We start from the raw sequence: 13,733 nt of genomic DNA, 5'->3' as shown, positions 1-13,733 counted from the left end.
TCCTGGTTTCTGCAGTTGCTCCAGGCAAGTGCACATATCTGAAAATTTGGAGCTAGGAGCCTCCATGTGAGAGAACATGTGATGCTCATCATGTGGGATCTGGGTAATTTCACTCAATGCTATCTCTTCTAGTTCTATCCATTTTCCTGCAAAATTTGTAATTTCATTTTCTTTGCAGCTAAGTAATATTCCACAGTGTTTATGTATCACATTTTCAATATCCATTTGGATCGTTTCCATTTCCTATCTATTATGAAAAGAAGATCAGAAATGAATGCACTGTACCTTAAGAGAGTTCAAACAGAATAACTACTTCATGTTCCAGTTTTTCCCAGCGTGTATGAATGGCTTCTCGATGCTGGGGATTATGCCTTATTCACGTGTCATTTTACAAGTATCAGATTTTCAGCTTGTTAGAGATACTTGGAATGTGTGTGATAAAGAAATAAATGGTCTTACATTCAAGGACCACCTAGCCAGTACCAGTTTGAAAATTACATTTGATTTTGTATTTATTTTATCTTCTTTCCAATTCACATTATTAAATTATGTATGTTAATAAAAAGGGAATGGCAATTCACTTGATCTAAATGGCCATATATAGAGAGATATGAATATTGTCTGCTTTTCTCCCAGAGACTATCACAAAACCCTGAGTCCACAAATGCCATTGACAAGTTCATAATGAGCCTTGGAATCCAAAATTATTTATCTGAAACTAATCAAAAGTCTACAATCGAATAAAACCTATGGAGATTATGAGAGTCTTGGTTTTCTGGGTTCCATATAAATGATTTTTGAGCATGGCCAGGAAATGTCTAGCTTGTTGACAAAACATGCTAAGTCAAGACAAAGAGATTTCCAAAGGATTCCATAAACAGACATAACACATAAACAATGTTCTAGGAAGCTTTATCAACAGTGTGGGGTGATGATTCTTTGTGCATGTGTACAGAAGGGCACTCTGTACTCAGATGACCAAGAAATGGCTTTGGAAGAAAGAGGGCAGCTCTGGTCCCTGTTATAGAGTTCTTGTATTAGCTTTTGGAATGTAGGCTTTTTTTGTTTTCCTCTCTTTTACTTTACTTTGCACCCAGACTCATCAGAACAACTGCAAGATGGTGTAATTATTTTAATTGTGTGACTGCTATAAAATCATTAAAGCAATTTTAATTTTTACCAGTAAGTAGGTTTTATTACAAAGGTATATTGTTGCTTATAGCTATTCGATGTAATGGGTACTTAGAAGAGTATTTCAGTCTGGATTATTATGACTCCTTTTTCTACTGTATGCCCAGCCAAGTGTTAAAAATTTTGCCCACAGGATAGCGGAAAACATGCTAATAGGAGCAGTTAAAGATATGAATAATATCAACATCTTTTTATTATCTTCCAGGTGCCATTGGAACTGCCTAGAAAATTAAATGGTAATGACGCAGTTCCAGTTATTTGCTAATTGAAGTGTTTCCTGGGGAAGAACAGAGATATTTATTTCCAGACCTTGAAGGCTTCTGTACTGCATTACTGGGTGTGAAAAATAAACCAAGCAGCTACAGAATTTTCCAACTGGTGACTGATAATGCCAAGGTCCTCCAAGCATTCAGCACAGGCAGCTAACTTTTTATCCAAATATAGATAGGCATAGCTCCCAGGCAGTCTCACAAGGACAGCCTAGTATTGTTGCTTTTTTTTTTTTATGTTTCTTCTTGCTCTTTGTTTCTCCTGTCCCTCCTCTCTGTCTCTCTGTTTTTATCTTGTAATTTTGCCTTCTCTCTGAGTCCCAGGCACACCTTTATCTACTCTCCACTTGTGAAGAGAGAATTTGACCCACCCACTGATCATAAATCTGCAGGTGTAGAAGCGTGACTGCCTGACAGAGTTCTTTATCATGCTTCCTGTTTATCCATATGTCTAATGGAAGCATTAAAAATGATTCTCCTCATCTTTTTGCTTCCTGTTAGTTTCCCCTCATGTCTTTATGCAAATCTCTTACCCTGTAGCATTTTTTTTTCCTTGCGCAATTCCTTTAAGGCCTGAGATGCCTAGGATGACATACCGTGCTTGTTTGGACTTAACCTTCCTTCCTGCCCGCTCATCTATTTCAGGCATCTGAGTCTTTTAGAAAAACAGATCCATTGGGGTTATTTTTTATTTTGTGCCTCAATTCTGTAAGAAATAAGTCAGTGATGGGAAAATGAAAGGATAGGCTCTGCCTGACTCACAATGGTGAGTGAGAGCAGCCTTGGATGGTCTCAGTTTGGCGCCACAAAGCCCACAACTCAACATCTGAGCATACAGGAGAATTCAGCACACAGAGTCTGAGGAATCAAATTTCTTCACCAAGAGTAGGTAGTGCAGGGTGGAAGATGCTAGGTTGCTGCTTTCTGTAACCTTCAAGCTCCAGGGGAGGTGGTAGAAGTTGACTGTTTCCTGTAATTCCACAAATAACAAGGTTTTTTGTTTTGAGGGTTTTTTGTTTGTTTGTTTGTTTGTTTTGTTTTGTTTTGTAGCCTTGGCACTGGATTAAAATCTTGATTTGGGAGTGAGGAATTTCTTTTATTCCAAATCCTTTATACAAAAACGTAATAGGAGGCATCCTTTACTGTCAGACTGCTTCCTACTGGAGCAGCGGGCAGGGCATTGTTTGGAAGTTTATATGTCTGGAGTGATGCTAGTGATGTGGGAATCCCCTCTATTATGTACTGTGAATATGTTTTATAACCATTGTTTAATAAAGAAGCTGCTTTGGCCTATGGCAGGGCAGAATAGAGCTAGGCAGGAAAACTAAACTGAATGCAGGGAGAAAGAAGGTGAAGTCAGGGAGGGAGATGCCACATAACTGCCGAAGAAGGATGCCCAGAACCTTACTGGTAGGCCACAGACTCATGCAAATGCAGAGATTAATAATAAACCTTTGAGTTTGCTGACCTCATACCTGGTATTAGCACTTAAGAAGATAGGCTTTGCACCATAGCCAATCACTAGAACTCTGCCATAACATGCCCTGCCTGGCCCTGACCCACATGCTCCTCCCAAATCAAACCTAGCTTCTCCATCCAGCCAGATGTTGACTTCCTACTCCAGGGGCTAGCCTAGTGATACTACCTGACCCGCCCATCCATGTCCTCCCCATAACCTACCAGTTCTTGTCTAGATCCCACATCCACACCCTGCTCAGTCTGCCTACACTTGACTGCATCATACGGCTAGCATCTAGGCTTTTGCCAGGACCTTTCCTGCCTGCCCTTTCACCTATAGACTGCTCCTACACTGTATCAAACCTTCCATCCAGCCACATCCTGCATATCCTTCTCTAAGGTCTAGACTTAGAACTGTCTGATTCTCTTCCTCCACACACCCTATCCGACCTACAGATCTACCTACGCACCAGGCTTAGGACAGGATGCACATCTGCTCACCAACCCGGTCTTCCTGTCATCTGACTTCACACCATTCAAGCCATTTCCAACCTCTAGATCCAATCGCCTGCACCTCTCCTTTGTGCCCCAACCTGTTCTGTTCAATTAAGACATAAACAAAACAAGTCCACAATGGCTAGACTTATTTGCAATGGTGTAAATATGCAAACAGTATGAAAGCTCAAGCCGGCATCTTCCCTCTATCAGCCCTGAGATAATTTCGGGGAATTAGAATCACTTAGATAAATAGCAGAACACAGATTTTTTTAAAAAAAAATCATAAATTGTGTGTTAAAGAATTCAAGGTGTCTAAAGAAGACAGAAAGAAATAGCTCAATAAACTTAAGGAGAAAGAACACTAAGGAAAATAAAAGCCTAAGTGATGCCTACGAGAATAAAAACGTAAGGCAGATAGACATGGTGAAGACAATCCAGGTCATTAGAACAGAATTCAATAAAGAGATAGAAACAAAGAACACACAAGATGAAATGAAGATGGAATTGAAAACCCAGACTATGAGGACTTGAAGATAGAATAGAGGCACTAGAAGGAACATGAAAAAAATTAAAACACAGGAAAGGAGCACACAAAAAATGTGGGATAGCATGAGAAAACCAAACTTTGTGGTGTGGGAGGTCCTTTAGTCTATGTGTTGTTTTATTGGTTAATGAATAAAGAAACTGGCTTGGCCTGTATCATGGGAGAAAGAAGGATGGAGTTGAATAGAAGCCATGCAGCCATACTGGAGACAAACTGGGAACTTTACCCAGTAAACCAATGCCACGTGATGATATACAGATTAATAAAAATGGGTTAAATTAATATGTAAGAGTTAGCCAATAAGAATGTGGAGCTAATGGGCCAAGCAGTGATTTAATTAATATAGTTCCTGTGTGATTATTTCAGGTCTAAGCTAGCCAAGTGGCTGGGAACAAACTTGCAGCTTCCCACTACAAATTGGCACCCAATGTGGCAAACTCAAATCCACTAAAAATCTGAGAGAGCTTAAAAAGGAATTCTAGACACAAAAATACAGAGTTTAACACAGCTTCTTACTGTTTACTGACAACGTGCTGCAGCTCTTTTAAGAGAGGTTTTCCTGACTCACCTGTAGCAGAAAAAAAGCCACACCATTTTGAAATGCCAGCTTTCTGGGCCATGCTGTGAGTATGACCTCTGGTTCTTTCAAGAGACCAAGTATTTGAATGAGGTTTGGGAGCAACATGCTATGACTTGCTTAGTGGCAACATGGACTAGATTTGTGCCTAGAGATGGGGCACTGTGCATGGCTCTCAGAGATGGCAAGCAGCTCCACCATCCTGGGCTGGGTAGGGCAAGCAGGCACTTCCGTATTTCCCCTAGCAATAGCGCAGCTTAAGTTCATAAAGAGGGCTTAGCATTTTAAGAAACACTTCTTGTCAGAAAATAATTACAGATATGCAATAAAGACAAATCCAAATGGAAAAGACCTCTAAATGGGTCATAGTGTTGGATAAATGTATGTAGGCTTGGGAGAAAAAAGAAAAGGAGTATAGAGACTTATAAAAAGTAAATGGTTTTTTTAAAAAAGTAAGGTCTTTGAAGAGACAGACTACAGACAGTCATAGATTAAAAGGAGTAAAGAAAATAAGCCATGTAAAGATGGACTATACACAGTCAGTCTGGATTATGTATATTATTGTGTTTTCTTTGAATTTTTTGACTGTGAAGGAGCTTAGTACAGAGAGACATTTTATTGTATGGGCTGCTAAGTTAAACCAGCATCTATATTATAAAGGTATCTTGATTTCAGAATTTGGGTTTAAGGCTATATCACTTTGGAAAAGAGGTTCTTCTATTGTTTTCACAGAGAACCTGTGGATTCATTCCAGGCTAATATGGTTTGATAGACCACGAGCCCCTGAGATGTTGCTGTGAACACCCCTCAAAAAATTACTTCACCCAATAAATAGCAGGAAGAAGTTTGGACAGAACTATTCCCAAATATAGTTTATAAATGTTTGTTTACATTTAAAGGGGAATATGTTATAGAGATTTGCATTGATATGAATCTCGGTTTATTGATACAAACTTAAGGTCAATTTTGTTATTTGTATATTTCTGCTCTTGATTAAGATATTGTGTTTGTGCAGCTCATTTAAAATGTAATATATAATTAAGAAATACATATTAATAGATAATAATCCATAATAGTCAAGCTTGTAATCATGGTAGTTAGATTTTCTAAGAAGTATTTCAGATAGACAGGTATTCTTTAAACCGTTCAAAGACTACAGAATATGGCATTTAAAATGTTTTAAGAAGTTAGGGCATTTTATGACAGAGAAATGTCTGCTGCTCCTGGCAGCACCAGTTAATTCAAGAGGAAAATGGGCATCAAATAGGCTCCTTATGGAGTTTGCTAGCCATTTGGGCAAGAAACTGCTCTTGCCTGGACTGCTTAACTGGAGCAGGACCCACAGAGAGATGACTGCTGAATTTGCCTAAAGGTGAGATGATCCTTCAGGGTTCCTGCTTCATGAAAGAGTTTGCTAGACATTCTGCAGGACACAGAAAAAGTGACTGACAAACTACCAATATAGGCCAAACTGTCTTTGAAAATTCTTGCTTTGTGGAAAGTCTTCTGGATACTATGGGCCTGTGGGCTGAAGATGGATGCCCCAATGGTACAGAAGAACTTTGGGTCACTGTTCAGGCAGTTAGATGTCTCTGTCGATTCTAAAGTTTTGGAAGTTGCTTACAATGTACTTCCTGTTTGTTTATGCAATATTATATCCTTCGGAGTCTTTGATGGAGTTGAAGAATAGATATATTTTCCTTAGTTATGATAAATGATAAAGTAGATATAAATATTGTAACTGTAATTCTTGCTTGATAACATCTGAAGCACTTAGAGGCCTGGTCAGAATTTATATTTTCATAAGTCGAGGAAATAAATAAGATAGTCACAATCTCTTTATTATCTGTATCTTTATAACTCGCTGTAGAATTTCAAAAGCGCATAAAGGTCTGTAAATCTTTGTTTCTGGAAGAAGCCCTTGAGTGTGCTGTAAAATCAGGGACTTCTTTATTTTTATCTACTTACTTTATTCCCTAGTGGCAGAATCTGTGAGCCTGGTGGGGGACTCTTTGTTGTTTGTTTATTTGTTTTATTAAGCAACTGAGGGCTGGAGGGTAAGTGAACTTCGGTTTCATAGTTTTTTTTTAATGTAAGAGATTCAGGTAATTAAACTTTCTTTTAATGCTTTTAAATTTGCATCATCAATAATCAACATGCTTGCCCTTTGTATCCAAAATTGCAAAGCTATCATATTTTTTAGAAGAAAGTCAATTTTTTAGTTATGCATGGACTGGTCAGGAAGCCTCAGGAATGGAGCTGATGGAGGCCTTTCTGGACTTTAAAAACGTTTCTTTTTTCTTTTTACAGTTACTTTCATTTGAACTAAAGATTTTATCCTTAGGTGCTGAGTGAGGATGAAGAATTGTAATTTACCCAGCACTTTGCTGGCCCCTTGGAGATCAACTTAGATCTGTCTTGCAGGAGTTCCAAAGTAGCAGCAACAGGACTCAAAATAATAATTTCATAGGTATTGGTTCACCTTGCTCCTGTTTTTGTCTTACAGTTGTTATTTTCATCCAATATTGAATGTCTTTTCGGAAACCATGGATTATGTTCAGTAATATGTTTATCATTGAGCTAAATCATTCTTATCAATTTTAACTCCGGTGAACGTCAGCATATGGTTAGGTAAAGAGACACAACGTTCCCAAACACCTTCAGAATTCCCATGTTCAAACTGTCTAGTATTATTTCCTCGGGTAGATTGTCAGTAAGATCTTTCCGGAGGCTCCAAACCTACCTTGGTTTAGTTGATAGTTCATTTTGCTTGTTCTGAGCTCATTAACAAGGATCCTCCTTTGGCAGATACTTTTTTAATCTTTTTCAGCTTATTTGCTTGCTTTGAAAGCATTTTTAGACTAGAAATTTGGTTTCGTTTGCTTGCTTGCTTGTTTGCTTGTTTGCTTGCTTGCTTGCTTGCTTGCATTCAGATCTCTAAACACATTTTGGAATCTTTGTCTTTTGAGCCTTGATGGCAATTTGGTTTCTGTTTTGTTTGTCTTGGTTGTCTTTGAAATATTTTTATTTGTTACCATTTGGCCTTGTCTCCTGACATTCCTGATTCAATACATAATTCTGCTTTTTCTGTTGTTTTCCTGTGACCTTAAGTTTTTAGCTTGGGATTTTATGAGCACCTGATGATAAAGATGTCGAAGATGAGAGGCTCTTGTTCCCTTCCACCGAGAAGTGCAGAGGTGTTAGCTGGAGCATTCTTGTGATGTACAAAGGCCTTGGAGGAAAACCCAGCAAGCATACTCCATTCATGGGTCAGAAGGAATTTTGTTAGCTTGCCCAGGAAGAAACATATGAGGGATTTGTCATTCTATGGCATGAGCACCCTCATGTTTACATAAATGTTCAGGATAACTTCCAGGTCCAATGGAAGAAGATGGACCCAGGGAAACAGTTGAGAAAGCTGATCTCAAAAGCAGCAGCACAAGCCATGTATTGCCTAGTGTTTTAGTTACTATTTTATTACTGTGAAGGGGCACCACAACCAAGGCAACTCATTAAAAAAAGGTGTTTAATTGGAGAATTGTTTACAGTTTCAGAGAAAATTTTATTCTCTAACCATCATGGCAGAAATCGTGGCACCAGGCAAGCAGGTATGATGCTGAAGGAGGAGCTGAGGGCTTACATCTGATCTCCAAGTTAGAGGAAGTGTAAAAGTGAGACCTCACTTGGCATGGACTTTTGACACCTCAAAGCCTACCGGCAATGACACACTTCCTCCAACAAGGCCACACCTCCTAATCTTTCCAAAACAGCTCACCAGGTAGGGACTAAGCACTGAAACATACAAGCCTATGAAGGCAATTCTCATTCAAACCACCACACCTTGCTAGCATAGATGTTGCAGAATATTTGCTTACAGTGTAAAAAAATGTGCCTTTGCCAAGGCACCTTCTGATTGTTTCAATAGAAGTCAGTTAGAGAGCTGAACAGCCAATAGTTATGCATGAGAGGATAGGCAGGATTTCTAGGGAGAGAGAGAGGAAGAGAAGGAAGACTATGGGTACATGGATTTCGCCAGCAGACTCAGAGCAAGTAGTACATGCCACAGTAAGAAAAGGTAACCGAGTCACATGGCAGAATGTAGACTTAAAAGCCTAAATGTGAGCTGAACAAGGTCAACAATAGACATTCTAACATGGATGGGGAAAATCCCCATGAGGTCTCAACTCTATACAAAGAACTACAGGTAGCTAAGAAATGCTGAGAAGAAATAGTCTTCCCTAGGATCACACTAATTGGTTATCCAATATCAAATGCTCAGCCCTGAAATCATAGGGCAAGTAACATTATACAGACTAAGCAGGATGTATGTATTATATGTAATGCATACATTTTATGCCATCCAAAAAATTTAATTGAAATAGAAAATTATTTTTCTGATAAATAAGACTTTTTTTAAACCATTCATATGCTAATTAGCATTCTAATTGGTTTTTAAAGTGAAAAATATGTGATGGAGAGCTTATTTCTCTTGAGATAGTCTGAGAATCTTATTATAAAGTTAGTTTAGAAATCATAGTTAATTAAAGACATTTACATATTTAGAAAAGTAAACAGAATTTTTGTGTGGATAGCCTGTCAGGAGAAAAAATTAGAAATGTATCACTACAATAATTAGAAATGGAAATATCATGATTTTCATATTGTCCAAATCTAGCACACTACAAGAAATCAAAGCGTCCACTTTCACTGTACATATTTATCTCATCTCCTCTATCTTCCTACAATTTTCTTTTCTCATTTATCATATCCAAAATATCTCTTTTCTGACCTATGTACCACTGACAATCAGATTCATGTTCTAAACCACCCTTGGTTAGAGCCCTTTCATTCCTAGGCACTTAAATCTATGATTACTTTTCCTCCCAGAGACCATACATAACAGATATCCTGATTTCATTTTGAACTTTACTTCTATAATATTAAAAATATCACACCCAAACATCGGCACCTTTCCCTGACCACCGGATTTAAAGCAGGTTCTTTATCGAGTGTCCCAGCCTAGTGTGACTGTCCATGAATCTCTAGGCCTCCACCACCCATGCCTTTCCTGCAACTACTCACGGGTCCCTTCTGCTATTCTCCTAACCACCCCACCAATCAAGACTTCCCATGTACTCCTCCCGGGTCTTACAAAGTATACAACCACTGCAGCACACACATGAACTACTACAGCAGGACACACTGATGTGCTTATAGTGCAGGACACACGGGAGTATTGGGACAGCAGCACCCATCTGCAGAGGCAATAGAACAGAAGTGGAGATGGATCTATAAGCGACAACTGTGAACCTCAGTTTGTTGGAAAAGCAGCACATCAACATACAAGTATAGGAGTGCATGGGGCTGGATAGAAGTACAGCAGTGCACCTGGATTTCCTGCAACAGCAGCATACACGGATGAACTACTTCCATGTACCAGTACAGCCGTGCAGGGGAATGCACTAGTATAGCATGCACTTGGATGAATTAGTTCATCTCTACACGTGGATGACAAAGTATAGCAGTGAGCATCAATGTAGGATTCACTTGTAGAGCGGGGCACACAGGCATAGAAACACACCCTCAAACACAGATACATTAAAACAGCAGCACACATGACCAAATGAGAGCAGCACACATTGAGATAGCAGTACACTGAAGCCTTGCACAAGGAAGTACTAACACAGCAGACACATGTGTGTATTAGCACTGGGAGAATGGAAGTACCACTACAGCAATGCAACTGGATCTACTAGAAGAACACAGGATTGTACAGCACAGCAGTGCCTGTAGATCTACTAAGAAAGCAGTGTACACAGACTTACTAGTTCAGACACACACAAAACTGTTATATTTGTTGGAAATTTTTATTTTACTTGAGTTTTTAAATTATTTTTCAAATTATAATTTAATTACATTTCTCCTTCTTCTTCCAAACCCTCCCGCAGGCCCATCCTTTCTTTCCTTCAGATTCATGGCCTCTAGGTTGTACAGTACCAAACAGTAAGCCATGGAAACACACATACAGGTATCATTATACTGCACAGGTATATTTCAGAATATTTATGTCCATAAATGTCTTAGTTAGGATAACTACTGCTATGATAAAATACCATGACCAACAGCAAGTTAAGAAAGAGTTTATTTGTCTTACACTTTCAAACTACTGTTCTTCATTGAAGGAGGTCAGGATGGGAACTCAAACAGGGCAGGAACCAAGAAGCAGGAACTGATACAGAGGCCATAAAAGAATGTTGTTTACTTGCTTGCTCTTCATGCTTGCTCAGCTTGCTTTCTTATAGAACCCAGGACCACCATCCCAGGAATGGCACTGCCCATAATGAGCTGATCCTCCCACTAAACTTCTTCAACCCCATCAAGGACTCCAGAAGGATATAATATTACCTAAGTAAACAGGAAGTGCATTGTAAGCAACTTCCAAAACTCTAGAATTGACAGAGACATCTCACTGGACAGTCACCCAAAGTTCTTCTGTACTATTGGGACATCCATCTTAAGCCTTCAGGCCCATAATATCCAACAGACTTTTCCACAAAGCAGGAAATTTCAAAGACAGTTCCGCCTATATTGGCAGTTCGTCAGTCACCTTCTTCTGTATCCTGCGGAATGTCTTGCAGACTCTTTTATGAAGCAGGAACCCCGAAGGATCATCTCACCTTTAGGCAAATTCAGCAGTCATTTCTCTGCAGGTTTTACATGTTCAGTTAAGCAGTCCAGGCAAGAGCTGTTTCTTGCCCAAATGGCCAGCAAACTCCATACAGAGCCTCTTCAATATCCATCCATCTTCCTCTTGAAGTAACTGGTGCTTCCAGGAGCAGATGTATCTCAATGTCATGAAAAGTCCTAAGTTAGTAAAACATTTTAAATGCCATATTCTGAAGGTCTCTGAAAGATTTAAAGAATACCTATCTAATTGACATATATCTCTATACATCTAGAAAATCTAACTAACATGACAACAAACTTGACTATTAAAGATGACTATTAACCTATACTTCTTAATTATATATTATATTTTTAAATGAACTACATAATCACAATATCTTAATCAAGAGCAGAAATATACATATAACATAACTGACCTTAAATTTGTATCACTAAACCAAGATTCATATCAATGCAAATATCTCTAGCATATCCCCCTTTAAATGTAAACAAACATTTATAAACCATATTTGGGAATATGGGCATAGTTTTGTTCATACTACTTCCTGCTGTTTGGGGGCGCTGTTAAGTCTTTCATGGTGTATCCTGTGTGCTAGATTCATCTCAGTCAGCAGTTGGGCAAAGTAATTTTGGAGAGTGTTCTCATCAACCTTGCAGGAGGGCATGGTCTATTAAGCCATATTTGTTTGGATGTATTCCACAGGTTCTCATCCTCTGTGGAAACAAAAGAGAAACCTTTTTTCCAAAGCAACTTATCCTTAGACCCAAATTATGAAGTCATGGTACCTTTATAATAGCTTAGAGCCCATACAATGAAATGTCTCTCTGTACTGAGCTCTCCCTGACTCTGCTTTCTTTCTCCCAGCATTCAACTCTGTTTTCCACACCTACCTAAGTCCTGCCCTATCAAAAGGCCAAGGCAGTTTCTTTATTCATTAACCAATGAAAGTAACACATAAACAGAAGGACCTCCTACACCAGGACTACTCAAAAAAAAATGCCACAGGGTAGCTGTGTAAAAAGTGTTAAGACTTTTTAACAAGATACAATGCAGAAATTTACCTTAGAAAATATGCTGTGTTGTATGCCATATCAGCAGACACTGCTCTGTGTGCCACATCAGTTATCCTATTTTTATGATGCAAGAGAATTTTTTAAATATGCAGTGGCAAATGTTAAATTTTACATATGTATATTTCTCTTTAATTTTTATTTTGTTTTGTTTTGTTTGGGGTTTGGATTTTTGTTGTTGGTTTGGTATGGTCTGGTGTGGTATGTTGTGATTTGGTTGGGTTTGTTTTGGTGTGGTGTGGCTTGGTGTGGTTTAGTTTGGTGTGGCTTGGTTTATTGGTTTTGTTGTTGATCCTCATTTCTATCTAGAAAAAAAAAAAATCACCCCAACCTGAGAAGTACTCTAATATCATTAAGAGAAATACCTTGGCTTGATTTCAACATCTTACCAAGCCTTTCATATTATAATTTATTATTAAAACATTTAAAATGGTGGTGTGACAACATTTAAAAAAACGAAAGAAAATAAGCTGCCTGGCTGAGGTAATAAAAGATGAGTCAACATCAAACCACAGGTTTTGCTACTCTACTATACAAACTATTATTATATCAATGAAAATGATTCAAAAGTAAGATGTTAATCTATTAGAGAGAGGGAGGGGAAAGAGAGATGTATCATGCCATTTACTTGGAAACAGCAGTGAAGGCCAGCAGTGAAGTTCTGATAAAGCCATCCCTAGAGCCAGCTGTGAGTAGTCAGACACCTCCCCAATCACACTGCTGAAAACACTGGGTGAGGTACCAAACACTCCAGCCTGGGATCCACAGATTAGCTTGCTTCTAGCATTTAATAACATCTGCTATCGTGAATCTAGAGGATTGAGTAACTTTATTATCAGGGACTTTAAGGGGCCCATAATAAATTTCAGAAGGATATCTCAGAATTTTCAGTACTCACTGAAAAATTCCCTCCCGATACTATCTACTATATGTTTTCATTTTCATATTCTTTACCATATTTCTAAATTCCCACACCTCCTCTCCTCTCTAGAGAAAGGTATTTTTGTCGAGGCTGGCCCCCAACAAATGGTGCCGCAACATGGGGCTGACAGGTGAACCATGAAAAACATGAGTGACCAAATATACGAAGAACATGAGGAGCCGGCGAGAAAACTGCACCACAGGTAGAAAGGTAAGTAATGAGCACTCGAAAATAAATAGTAGATATAAAGAAGGAAAGCAAAGACAGGGCATAAAATCGGGAATAAAACTGTAAACATTTATAAAAAAATGGAGAAGGATATCTCAGGGAAGGGGATGCTAGATTTTGGCTTCGATAACAGAAATTTTTGAAAAGGAAAAAGTGAATCTTATGGTTATTATTTTCTCAATTCACTGAGAAACATCTGACCAGCTAAAATATGTTTTGCTTTCAAAGGTTGTGTTTTAACCAATTTAGAAAAGCAGTAAAAAAAACAAATCAAAACAAAAAACAATT

This window comes from Microtus oregoni, unplaced genomic scaffold (genome assembly GCF_018167655.1).
Source record: "Microtus oregoni isolate MIOR12 unplaced genomic scaffold, Mior012 000011F_ref0000422, whole genome shotgun sequence".
Lineage (NCBI taxonomy): Eukaryota > Metazoa > Chordata > Mammalia > Rodentia > Cricetidae > Microtus > Microtus oregoni.
This window is presented reverse-complemented; position numbering follows the sequence as displayed.